Here is a 13,845-nt window from a genome sequence, read left to right on the forward strand (position 1 = left end):
AACTGTTGCACACTGGCTCATGTGAAATGTCGCGTTTGTAAAAAGAATAAAAATATCGAAAGACACATATGTGTAGACCTTGATCCTTGCTCGAACCCGAGCCCAACCTCACAGTAGGCAATGAATAATAATTCTACAAATTGTAAGTACTGTTCAAACAAATGAGAATTCCTATCATCTGTTAATCTTTCCCCTATTCAAGCAATCCTATCTCCACATACACTAATCATCATCTAGACGTGAGAAGAGGAATAAACAGGTACCTATCAAAATATTTAAAAGTCACATAGGAGGAAGCTGGGGACAGAACTGATTCCTAATATTTGTATTTTCTGTTTTAGGAAGAGGCACACAGACAAATATTTTCCCTGAGAGACGTTTCCGCAGCAGGATAGCCAGGCGTTTTTCTGCTCTCTCTTAATTCCCTTCTTCCCCATCTGCCTGGAAAAGCTTTGACTTAGTTGGGCCTTCTGGGGAGGTTGGGATGTTAGGACCAGTCATCGTGACCCTGTCTCGCTCCTGCAGAAAGTTTCAGGTGAGAACATTACACTTGGGTGAGAATAAAGCACAAATATGTGATGTCATGTTTTTAAATTTCTTTGATGCTTTTAAGGTCTTTGACCGAAAGAAAGTATTTAAACAGGGAACATTTACTAATGGACATTGTAGAGTTTCTGCCCACACACACATTTCGTATGCACTGGTGGTGCTCTGTATGTTGTCTGGCTAGATTGAGGCCTATGCTATGAACAAGAATGATGCACAGACAGCGGCTACGATTTTGCTGAAGGAACTTATCTCAAGATTTGGGGTTCCACGCAGGAGTTTGTCAGATAATGGACCACACTTTGTGTATAAGTTTGTGGAGTGGGTATGTAACGCCCTGGTGATAAAGTAAAAGTTCCATTGTGTGCGCCATTAGCAGGCAGCGGGCGCAGTGGAGAAGAGAAATGGTATTCTTAAAGCAAAGATTGTGAAGATATGTGCAGAGACTGAACTGACTTGGGTAGATGCGTTTCCCAAAGCACTTCTAAGTATGCACAGTACTCCGAACGCCACCAAAAATTTGAGCCCTAATGAGATTGTGACTGTCAGATTGATGGCAATATGGGAGGCTCCACAAGGAAATGCTATCATGCACATTGTTGATGCAACACTGAGAAACACTATTGCATTACCCTGACTAAAAGAGTGAATCTTTTGTACAATCAGGTGAAAGACGCACTGCCTGCATTGTCCACGACTGAAGGACACAATCTCCAGCCCGGAGACTGGTTGTTCACTAAGAACTTCTATCTATATAATTATCTTCAGCAGAGGGAAGGGCCCCACCCAGGTCCTGCGGTTACTAACACAGCTGTGAAATGCTGAGGACATAAAAACTAGATACACGCCAGCCACATGAAGAGAGTGCCTGCACTGATGTGTCAAGAATCAACCGAGCGCATATCAGATCTATCATAAGCAGTGCATACTGCCAAGCCCAGCTATAAATAGCATCAAAGACCTATCTGACAATCATCTTCTGATTCCAACCAAGAGTCTTGAAAGACTGGACTCAGAGCCTCACACATTCTGGTAACCTCTGGAGGCCTTATGATTGTGAACAAATAAATGGTGTTGTAAAATTAGTGAACTATATTGAATACAAGTATATACAATCATGGAGAGACGGAGCTTAAAGAGAGACTGTCAAGTCTCCCTTCTTTTGTTATGCTTATTATTTTTCTGCTTGGTTTATCCTTTTTTTGCAATTGTGATGTATGAAATAATGACCCTTACTGTTAAACAGGAAGTTCAATTTGTAACAACTGTAGGTATAAAAATGATTAATGCATACCATAAAGAAATACATGTTTCCGACTGCTGGATATGTATGCAAAAGCCTGCTGAGGTAAAAAAGAATTCCCATTTGTCACATATGTCTCTACTATTTAACAAATCAGATTATGCATTTTTGTCTTTATTTAAGACCCTTATTTTTGGGGCAGAACAGTAAAGAATTAGACAATCATCGATAAAATTATCAGAATATAATAGACTAGTTTCTATACCTTCTATAATGAGCTCTATCAAATAAGGAAGAAGAACCCTTAATAAATACAACACATTGTAACAAATTTCTGGATTTAATGTGGAATGGCACAGCCCTTGCTGCCCCGGTACCTCTGGGATTGAAGCGAAGACTAAAGGGTAGCATCTGTTTAGTGGATGAAGGAAGAGAAGTCGGATGTGAATGTGAACAGTAATTTAACATATGCAACATCTCATCATGAGGCTATCTCATTTACCTGGGAAAACACGTGTATTTTATATGTGGGGAAAGAGCATACGCCTGGTTGACTAAAGATTGGGGAGGTTCCTGTTACATAGGATGGGTATTCCTTCCCATACAACACCAACCCAAAAAATTACTTGCGAAACCATACATTGGTAAACCCTAATTCCATACATAGAGAAAAGAGAAGACTAGACCAGACAAACACAGCAGCTCAAGAAGCAAGTGAACTAGGAAAAAGAATAATACTTATTGTGGGAGAAGCCACTAATTCCAGTCAAATAAGACAATTGGGTAGATTACTGATGGCAACTATAAATGAATCCTGAGCAGCATTGGGAAACCTAATGGTAGAAATGGTTGCTATGAGGACCGAGGTTCTGCAAAATCGGTTGGTTTTAGACATGGAATTAGCTGAGAAGGGTGGAGTGTGTAGGATGATTAAAACAGATTGCTGCCTTTACTTTCCAGATAATATAAAAAGTGTGTATAAAACATTAGAAAATCTGCATGATATTGGACATTAAGTGCATGAGGCAACCAAAAGAACTTTCTTGGAGGATTTGGGATCCTTCTTTGGGTGTTGGAGTTCATGGTTATTGAAAGAACTATTTATTTGCTTGGCAATATTGGTAACAATATGTATTCTCATAAATATATTACCTGCATGTTTCTCAGCATGTATCCATAAGTCTCATGGTGCTTCAGGTAAAGCTTTGGTGTCCCAACTACACCCCGATCATCATGAAATGATGTGAATGATGCAGATAGAGATAGGGTGAATACCCGTGTAAAAAGCACTCTCAAAGGGAGGATTGAGAGGGATCGTCCTTTTTAATATTGCTTTTTTCTCTTTTCTGTATCCCTTACATTAACTTATTCCCGGGACAAACATGTTTATCTATTTTAGCTGAGTGCTGCTGGAATCAGGGAAAGGTTAGTTGAATTATGTGCCTAAGGAAAAGCTTTGACCGTAAAATGTTTTGCTTCCTGGTTAAAGATAGCTAAAGCAAAGCAGTTATCTCTCCCTTGGTTTTGTAGACTGTCACAAGGGCCTGGGAGCTGGTTAGGAAGCTGACGCTACCCAGATGTTCCCATAAGATTAGTACTAAATGCTATAAACTCCCCATTGTGTTGTAAAGGTCAGTAAAAAATGGTTTGTTTAAAGTGTATTATTAGGTATCAAGGGGAGAGGGAGGAACAGCAGGGCTAGTTCACTTCCCCTGGAATATATGTATTATCAATGGGAACTAGCCTGAAAGGGCATAGGGATAGTGTGTTTGTACGGAAGAAAGAAATATTATTTCTTTTGAAAACCCTCACCCACCAACCTAGTTGGTGGCATGCTTCATCATCGAGCTCCACACGGTGACACCGAATGTGTCCCGGGTGTGCTTCAACGCCTGTTTACAGCGGCGCTGGTTTCGTGGTAAATGAGTGTGCAGTGATAGCGTGTGAGTGTGAATTAAAAACTGTCCTCGGGTCCCAATTCCTATACTAGGTCATTTGTTTAGCGGGCCCTTGGCAGTGTTAAAACAAGGCAATGGATGTGTTTTGGAGTTATCTATGGTCTCCCACATCCTGTGTGGTCAACATGTTTCAGCCAGGCCTTGGTAATGAGCTGGCTTTCTTCAGGACCTATAAGTGTGTGAAGTGCTCGTGAAGTGATTTAAAAAGGCAGGGTCAGGAATTGAGTGTAAGTGACCCGCTATGTGTTGCACTCGCTAGGGTGCAATATGGGTGAGAGGGTGCTTTCATCTCTGCTTTGTACCTGTAAAAAGAAAGGACATAAAACAATACAAACACACACATAATGAATGGGAATTAACACCCCAGAATGCACATGTATCTTATGTGCTTAAATGCCGTCGTGTCCGTGTAGTAACCATAATGCTAAAATAGTGGCGCGGTACGGACTATGACGTGGTAGTTGGTCGGCAGTAAAAGCTATATGTGCAAATAATACCAATAGTGGAATCACGCCATGCTGCCGAATTGGTGGCAGACAGTTAAAAGATTACAAATGCCTACTCTTGAAATTATCAGAGCAAAGGTTCATGAGTGTCCGGCATTAGGGTCGGCTTAGACACGCCTTCTATTAAGTTAAAGAGGAGACATACAAAAAGGTGAGTGAAGTCGCCTAGAGATTAAATAGAGGATTTTCCTTGGCCTCGAGACTCAGCAAGTCCTTACAGTCCCTACTTACTTGGGTGAAGCTTGGTCCCCGCGTTAGCACCTACTTGGTATGCATCGGATCTCCATGGATGTTCACCCTCAGTGTGCTCAGGCTTAAATACTCCCCACCATGTGCCAGCTGGAACCACTTCCTCAAATGTGTGAGTAGCGTCTGCAGTGGGAGAAGATGGGTAGACATAGAGGAAAGATTAGGCCCTCACTGTGTAGGTAGACATAGAGGAAAGACCTCACTATGTGTAGTACTATTTTCTTCAGTTGAGGAAAAATAAAGATTGGGTTATGAAAGTTAAAGGTAAAAATTATTGCTTCAGATTATGATTATTTAATTGGTTTGCGATAGATGGGCTATGTGCACCTGTATATTGGGAGCCGGATAAATGATATATATGCCCAAATCGCACAGAAAATGGGTATTTGTTGAAACAAAAGTTTAGTCACTTTTTACTGAGACTATGCTACGCTCTCTAGAATGTATTAGGATTTGTCAAATGGGATTAGAGCAGCGCGTGGGTAACAGGCATCGTACGGTCCAGGTTAGCTGTGTTCATCACGACCTGGTGAGAACCTCATTTATTAGTATATTTGAGGGCTCAAGAATTCAGACTGTGCCAGGGGATATTGTCATTCAACCCCTGTAGGTGGGTTGTTCTTTTTTTTAGCAAAGATTTGCTGTTGTTAGTGTTATGACACTCAATATGTCCCACTACAGTCCAGGACATGTCATTAGTTGTATGTCCTTTTTGGAGGTAATGGTCCGTTAGTTTGCACATATTTTTTGCACCTGACGGTACTACGGTGCTCCACAATTCTTGTTTTGACTTTGCGCGTAGTCATACCAATGTAGCGTAGTCCACATGGACATTCAATCAAGTACACTACATTGGATGAGTTTAACCAGACATTGTGTGAATGGAAGGAAAACAATCAACTGTTGTTAATGATAAATGGAAACTGTCTGAAATCTTTCTGCTACAGCTGCATTTCTCAAGGACCTTGAGAGTTATTATAATTTTTTGTTGCGATCATTGTTTTTCACCATTTCTTATGTGACTACAAATGTAAAAAAACTGAGTAATTTGAAAGCTTAAATCGACACTCTGTGCGAATGCGCAGAGATTCCACTGCTGAAGCAGGAGCTGATTAAATGATACTGAAGATTCGCCATGACTGACTCCGTTATTTAAAGACTTCTTCATTTCAGCTTTAACACAGCCATACTGTATTTTTAAAGAGGCTAAATATAGTTGAAGAGGGTGATGTCTGCATGAGTACAGCATCACCTTTCCACATCTCTTTACTCACCCAACCCATCTTTTCAGTTGCTTAAAAGCACCCTAATTTTAGAAAAGTAAAAACTTTGGTAGGCAAGTGTATGCATGCGTAGTGGGGTTGGCCAGGCCCTCTGGGCAACCCTCGCTATACAGTTTGCACACAGCAGTGGTTTGGTGCTTGCAGAGGGACACCTTTGGAAGAATGGGCATGGGCGCAGTTGACAACTCCACCTGCACAAGCCTAGAGAAAAAAGGCAAAGTTTAGAGTGACGTTATAGTTGGGAGTTAAAATGAGGCAATAACTAATGGTAAATAAATATCAAAACCACTAAATGCGCAAAATATTATTAAGTTAGTTAGCTATAACTTTCACCCCATAAAAACTGCTTATGACCGTACATATTACATCACTTATTGTTGTGGTAGGAATGTCCCCTGCCTGATTTACAGTCCTGACCCGTGCATGCCCAAAATGCATATACCTGTGATCCTGTTTAAAAAAAATGTTTTGGTCATACCTCACACTAATCCACTGTGCATGCGTTAACCAAGCCCCAGACTTTGACAATGACTTGTTCCGGGCCTTGCTCGAAACTGGAGGGGCACACTAAGTGCACCCTTATAGTGATGGAGGACCACTGTCCCTGTTGTGTGTTTCATGCATGGAATGCAGTGGTGCCAGCATACCATGCTTAGAGAATTATAGTAACAGGCTTTGTACCTTTGACACATGAATGTGCACTTACAGGCCATTTCAGCTAAAAGTTCTGATGTTCACGATGAACTTGGATACATCAATGCCAACATCCCTTGTGTTATAGGTGTGTATGTGTGCTAGGATTTATAGTGTGCCATACAAGAGTGATTCAGGCCTGCAGGTTCCATTTTGGAAGCCCACAGCATGGAGGAGAACTTAGTTTCCCTAGTCAGCGTATGTGTATTACTGACATCTCCTAGATGGGAGGGGTGAATACCAGACAATATAGGGAGGAAGGAGGAGACAGACTTTCTTTAGACCTGCCAGGGTTCTTCTTGGTACACTTGAGTGTACATTTCTTAGACCACATTTGCTGTTATATTATCAGGTGGCAGGGGGTGTAGGATGAGGCCAGTTGTATCTGTTGTTAGGGAAAGGAATCCTTTGAAGAGACACTGATTTTGTCTCTTTTCCTGATCTCTTTGAGGAAGGGTCATAAACAGCTGGGTGCATCCTGCTCACACATCTTTGTGCTTCTGTGGTGACCACTCCATCTGATGAATGTGCTGCTGGGCAGAGTATCATGACATCTCAAGGATAGGTCAGGAAAGTGGCCTGGTCAGTATACATGAAAGGGGAACTGACCCAAATCGTTTCCAAAGAAAACCTGGAATACACATCTTCCGAATGCAAAACCGGTTTAAAGATGGGAGCCAAGGACCCATTTATGTTTGTTTTTGGGACCACTTCTACTGAATTGGGGCTACTCCTCAGAGTATTCAGGAACTACTAAGTAGCTAAGGGTTGATGTCGCATTGACAGCCAACTCCCCAGAGGCAAGGGAACATCGCCTTGAGTCCGATCTGAAGGAGGAATTACAGGACTGTCCTGGGTACCAAGACATCCTGACTGTGAGCAAGAGGAAGGACGTGCCAAGCCTGCAGGAGGAGCTGATTGTGGAAGGGACTGTCATGATTGACCCTTGCGTATGGTCCGTCTGACAGAGACTCGTGAAGCAAGGGTGCCAAATTGATTGGACTACTGCCAGACTGGACAACACAATCCTTGCCACTTAGCCTCATCATAGCTACCGAGACACCTGGGGCTGTGAGCCTGAGTTGTAACCCTAACTTGTGCCTGGTGGTGGCCCTAGTGCCCCACAAGTGGACTGCATGACTGTGGCACTGCTCAGTTGTCAGCACCATCTATGAAGACTAAGTAGCCAGAGAGGTGCCACTGGTGTGCCTTGTTAAGGATCTAGATCATTGTGTTAAGGCTTTGTGTTCAAAATGAAGACAAACTGCCTCCCAATCATCTTTATCTTTATTTCGGTCACTAGGACCATAAAAGAATTACACATTAGAAAAATTCACACATAGATAAAAACAAATCAATTATAAAACAAGTAGCCTAGAATTTACAAACAAATTCATTCAACTGGTATTGACTTAATACAATGATTGCGACTGAACCACATGGCTGTTAAAAATTTTGCAACCGCAAATACAGTTATGGCCGACAAATCTTTTTTAAAAATCCTGAATGCTGGAAAGTGCCATCTACAGCCCAGGTTTTTAAGGAGTGGGACAAGCCAATAATTCCTTGCTCTTTGGTAAACTGGGCAAAAAAATATAACATGCAAGTCAGTCTCACTTGGATGGGCGCAAGCTGGACATTGCGGTGTAAACTGGGAGTATGTCCAACGATCAGTATGCGCTCTAAGGGGGAGGGTGCATGTAAAGCTTCCTTGTTAGCGAAGGGACTATATTGTCAAATGCTAACTCTAATTGGTATGAGTCTTTAAACCCCAATTTTTTTTTCGATAGGGGCCTCTCCCGTACTCTCTTGATTAGAACGCGTAGATGATGCTCATAGTAAACCTTAGAGATGGATTTACGTGAGATTCTAGGACATGTATTTCCAGGTTCAGACCACAGATCCGATCTTCCTAATGACTCGCATATTTGTCTCATGTATCTAAGCCAAGGGATTTGTGCAGGTTTGGCAAGGCGCATGATCTCCTGGAGCTCAGCTCTGTAATTTGACACTTCCGGCGCGCACCATAATTTGCGCCAGTTAATGAGAGGTTTGAGACCCAACTCCTCTGTAATGGGTCTGAGACCTAAATCAAGTCTCAGTGGGAGGAGTGGGGGTACTAGACGGAAGACCTGTCAGTTGCCTCAAAAAGTTATTCTCCGTGACCTGCAGTTTCTGGGTGGCGGTGTGCCCCCATAATTTGCCTCCATAGGACACTGCCCCTTTCGCCTGAATTCTGTAAATTTGGAGGCGGGGAGAAAATGGCTTATAGGTCAATCCTCGCGTCATCCTTGATATGCCACCAGTCAACTGAATCAATTTAAGGTTAGCCTTGGTTCGATGTGAGTCCCATGTCATGGACTGGTTAATCGTTACTCCCAGATATTCGAATGTATAAACCCTCTCTAGTCTGGAGGGCCCTAAAACAGGATTTGCACGTGTAGATGAAGGTGGATTGAAGATCATATACTTGGTTTTAGAAGCATTAATCTCCAATCCACGTGTCACGCAAAAATCCGCAAATCCATCCAGGACCCGCTGTATACCCATGGGGGATTTGGAGAGTAGCAGGGTATCATCCGCAAACAAAATAGCGGGAACCCTGCTGCCATCCAATCTGGGGGCATCGATATTACTCAACCCATTAAGATGGTTAATCACCCCGTTGACAAAGAGGCAGAAAAGAGTCGGCGCAAGCACACAACCCTGCCTAACCCCCCTGTCAACGGGGAAACCATCCAAGAGAGTTCCTCCTCTTCCACATCTGACCCTGGCAAAGTTTCCCTGGTGTAGTCTTCTCAGAATTGATAGGATATCGGCTGGGGCACCAAGGTCCGATAGGACAGCCCACAGTTTGTCCCTAGGCACTAAATCGAATGCGGCACGCAGATCCACGAAAACCGTGTATAGGCTGCCGCCCTCGATTAGCACAGTCTTCCAATGTATAAGATTTAAGCGGAAGATCTGGTCAATGGTAGAAATTCTTCGTCTGAAACCAGCTTGGTATGTACTCAGGATTCCACATTCCTCTATCCAGTCTTGTAAACGATTGAGGATAAGTCTGCCGAATAACTTCTGGGGGACATCGATGAGGCTAATAGGTCTATAGTTGGCTGGGAGCAGAGGCGAACCCTTTATAAAAATTGGAACAATCTACTCGCCCAGCCAAGTATCTGGCAACTCCATGCCCCCCAGAATGGAATTAAATAGAAACATAAAATAGGGTGCCCAAACATCCGGTTCTTGTTTAAATAAATCGCCAGGCAAGCCATCCAAACCTGGCGCCTTGCCTGATGCCAGTCCGGCAATAGCCGTTCGAACCTCCTTTAATGTAAATGGCAACCCCTTCGGAATAATACTAGCCATCTGAGTGGAGTTTATTCTGGCCTCATCAGGTAACTTATAGAGGGACTGAAAATGATCTTGCCAAGTCTTAGCTGAGATATTGGGCTCTATTGCAGAGGCCAACTCCTCAGAACCTGTGTTCGCGCAACGCCAAAATTTGCGCGAATCCCCGCATGCCAGGGAGATAGTAAGTTTCTCCCATTTTTGATGTTCCCATTCGCTCTTGGCATTAGTGGTCAGGGTTTTATAGGTCATTCTCCTGGCCCTAATTTCCACGCATCCCTTCCCTGCCTTGATTGAAGTCAGAAGATCGGTTTAAGCCTTCCGACAGGCAGTATTATACCGGGGGGACCGGTATAATAATCACATTCAATAATATCCAGAGCGCCAAATCAATGTCCAAATTTCAAATGTCTACATTCTGAAGTGTAGAGTGGCAGCTTCTTATCCTTGGAGCACCGTTTGAAACTATATGATCAGAGATACTGGGGGACACGATTGTGCACAGAATTCCCCCTGCTGCATCTCTTCTATATGTGTTTGTATTTTGGGTGCAGCAAATTATGTTTGACCACTTGGTTTAGAATTGAAAGATAGGATGTGTTCGAGACAGGATTGAGATAGGATCGCAGAGGATTTGTTCAAAAGCCTTAGCGCAGGTGTAACAGTCAGTAAGGCACCAATATCTCCAGTGGTGGAGAGGAAGATGCTGAGGAGGAGACATCTAATCAGCCCACCAAAAACACTTTTTTAAGAGATGTTTTGAGGATCAGAATGGGAAACAAGGATATGACGAGGAAACGAGTCAGAAAAAACGAAGAGGGGAACAAAGGGAAGGGGGACACCAAAAGAGAAGAGAGGGATGCAAATGGGATCCTGGAGCAGAAACAAACAATGATCAGGGATCAGGCCATGCATGTGTAAATAGTGAATTTATCTATTAGAACACTAACAAAGGACATGGTGTCTGTATTACAGAAGGTCATGAGTCTTTGCCTTACATCGAACTGAGACATTTCTGATATTAGAATTTGTATTTACAAATTTGTAAGACAGCTTAATTTTGAAACGTTTTTTGTCACTAACGCGAAGACCAATAAACAATCTACGCAGGATAGAGTTGGTTGGGGATTTGTCGATCCAGGATGTTCGAGACATGACGATGCTGTTATCTATTACAGAGTGTGAACATGACCCAATCACTATTCAAATGTACCAATTGAGTGAAGGCAGTGGTCTTGGGCAAAAATCCAAATGTATTTCCAAATTGTCAAATAATATTGATTTATTCTATAAAGCAGTGATGAATAAAACTGACAAATGGGATGTATATTGTTGTGTAAGAAGGGTGGATATTACAACAGTAACCTCACAAATGGTGAACGAGGCACTGAAACAATTACGGTCTGATCAAATTTGTTTCTGCCTGCATAGGAAATATTAATAAATATTGGATGCTGTACTTGAGATTTTTATGTTAAAAGACATATGTGTGAGTAGAACAGGTTATTTAGGCAAAAGTATTACTGAATGACTGGACGACTTTTGGATATCAGGTTAAGATAATGCTGTTAGAAGCATGATATGCTCACAGCATGAGGAAAATTTGCCCCTCCATCCTTAATATATAATATTATTATTTCTTAATTTTACTCAAATCCTCTGATTTACTTTCTGCTCACACTGTTGCTATGAGGGTGGCTTTGAAAGAACTATGGGATTGCAACATATTTGCACTGAGGACTAACATTTCACAGTAACTCTTAAGTTTATTTTCTAGTTTTTTGTTGTTGTATTTATTGTCTTGTGAGTTCTTTGACGGATATATAAACTCATAATCACAGCGGTGTTATTTGAAATTGGTTAGAATAATGATGGAATATAACTAGGGTTGGTTATTATTTGTTTTGTAGCCCTAGTGAAGTCAATGGTAGATTTACAGTTAGATGAAACATGTGTTGGCTACAATTTTGTGCTGGAGTTCTATTGGGCACATGTCCAGACTGGAAACAAAGTGAAGATAGTATTAATTTTTGTGGACATTTGAACTTTGGACATTGATTTGGTGCTCATTATATTATTGAATGGGAGATTAAATAGAAACTACGATGGTGTAACTGCCCCCCATGAGGACCCTTCCTTGTGTAACATTTTGGGGTCGATTCCAATCCTGTAAAAAGGCCCTACGAATCGTCGTACTGAGCGTTTTCTCCATACGACTCGCACCCGGTAAACTGTCCCTACAACCTAGGAAGTACGATTCGTACAGAAAGCCTATTTCCGTACGAATCGTACAAACGAACGTACGTGGAAAAAATACCTACGATTCTGATCCGGAACAGCTTGTACGCGACGTCCGAACGTATTCAGGCAGCGGTTTCCGGCCCAGTAAGTACGATTCGTCCCTACGTCACTCCGTACGGCCCTTTTTTTACGGGAGTCAAACACAGCCAGAAAAGCAGAGTTCGACGTGAACCGCTACCAACGGAGCCCCGGTACGTGACGTACACGCCATGAACCCCATCGTACGTGTCATACCGCACACGACGCACACGCCGCAGAAGATGAGAACAACATCCTGGGGCCAGGGGGGGTGAGGGGCAGGAAACATACCCCATACACAATCCCAAACTTATAATATGGAGGCCATACATTACCACCAGGCTCTGGTCACTTGGGGGGGCTTGTCCAGCAAGACCTGCGTACCGCAACAACAGAAGTGGACATGTACGGTGCGTACCACACGTACCCCTACGGCACCATGACAACTCAGGTACGGACCGTACCCATGCATGAATGGGTGGGTACGGTGCGTACCACACGTACCCCTACGGCACCATTACAACAGTGGTACGGACTGTACCCACGCATGAATGCGTGGGTACGGTGCGTACCACACATACCCCTACGGCACCATGACAACAGTGGTACGGACCGTACCCACGCATGAATGCGTGGGTACGGTGCGTACCACACGTACCCCTACGGCACCATGACAACAGTGGTACAGACTGTACCCACGCATGAATGCGTGGCTACGGTGCGTACCACATGTACCCCTACGGCACCATGACAACAGTGGTACGGACCATACCCATGCATGAATGCGTAGGTACGGTGCATACCACATGTACCCCTACGGCACCATGACAACTCAGGTACGGACCGTACCCGCGCATTCATATTACTACCAGCAGTGGACAGAGATATGGGGGTGGGTGCATATCACTACCAGCAGTGGACAGACATATGGGGGTGGGTGCATATCACTACCAGCAGTGGACAGAGATATGAGGGGTGGATGCATATGACTCCCAGCAGAGCAGTGTCCAGACATATGGGGGTGGGTGCATATCACTACCAGCAGTGGACAGAGATATGAGGGGTGGGTGCATATCACTACCAGCAGTGTCCAGACATATGGAGGTGGGTGCATATGACTCTCAGCAGTGTCCAGACATATGGGGGTGGGTGCATATGACTCCCAGCAGTGTCCAGACATATGGGGGTGGATGCATATCACTACCAGCGGTGGACAGAGATATGGGGGTGGGTGCATATCACTACCAGCAGTGGACAGACATATGGGGGGGCATATGACTCTCAGCAGTGGACAGAGATATGAGGGGTGGGTGCATATGACTCCCAGCAGTGTCCAGACATATGGGGGTGGGTGCATATCACTACCAGCAGTGTCCAGACATATGGGGGTGGGTGCAGAGGACTCCCAGCAGTGGACAGAGATATGAGGGGTGGGTGCATATCACTACCAGCAGTGGACAGAGATATGAGGGGTGGGTGCAGAGGACTCCCAGCAGTGTCCAGACATATGGGGGTGGGTGCATATCACTGCCAGCAGTGGACAGAGATATGAGGGGTGGGTGCATATCACTACCAGCAGTGTCCAGACATATGGAGGTGGGTGCATATGACTCTCAGCAGTGTCCAGACATATGGGGGTGGGTGCATATGACTCCCAGCAGTGTCCAGACATATGGGGGTGGGTGCATATCACTACCAGC

At 43.7% G+C, this 13,845-nt stretch overlaps 1 long non-coding RNA gene across 2 annotated transcripts in view; it reads right to left on the reverse strand.

Moving 5' to 3' along the window:
- LOC146857998 (uncharacterized) overlaps positions 1-13,845 on the reverse strand; it is a 224,876-nt gene that overhangs the window by 82,034 nt on the left and 128,997 nt on the right. For both annotated transcript variants that reach the window (XR_014979975.1, XR_014979974.1), the window contains one exon: positions 4,485-4,625. This is a non-coding gene — a long non-coding RNA (uncharacterized LOC146857998). The remainder of the gene's footprint in view (positions 1-4,484; positions 4,626-13,845) is intronic.

Source organism: Triturus cristatus, chromosome 3_2 (assembly GCF_964204655.1).
Source record: "Triturus cristatus chromosome 3_2, aTriCri1.1, whole genome shotgun sequence".
Lineage (NCBI taxonomy): Eukaryota > Metazoa > Chordata > Amphibia > Caudata > Salamandridae > Triturus > Triturus cristatus.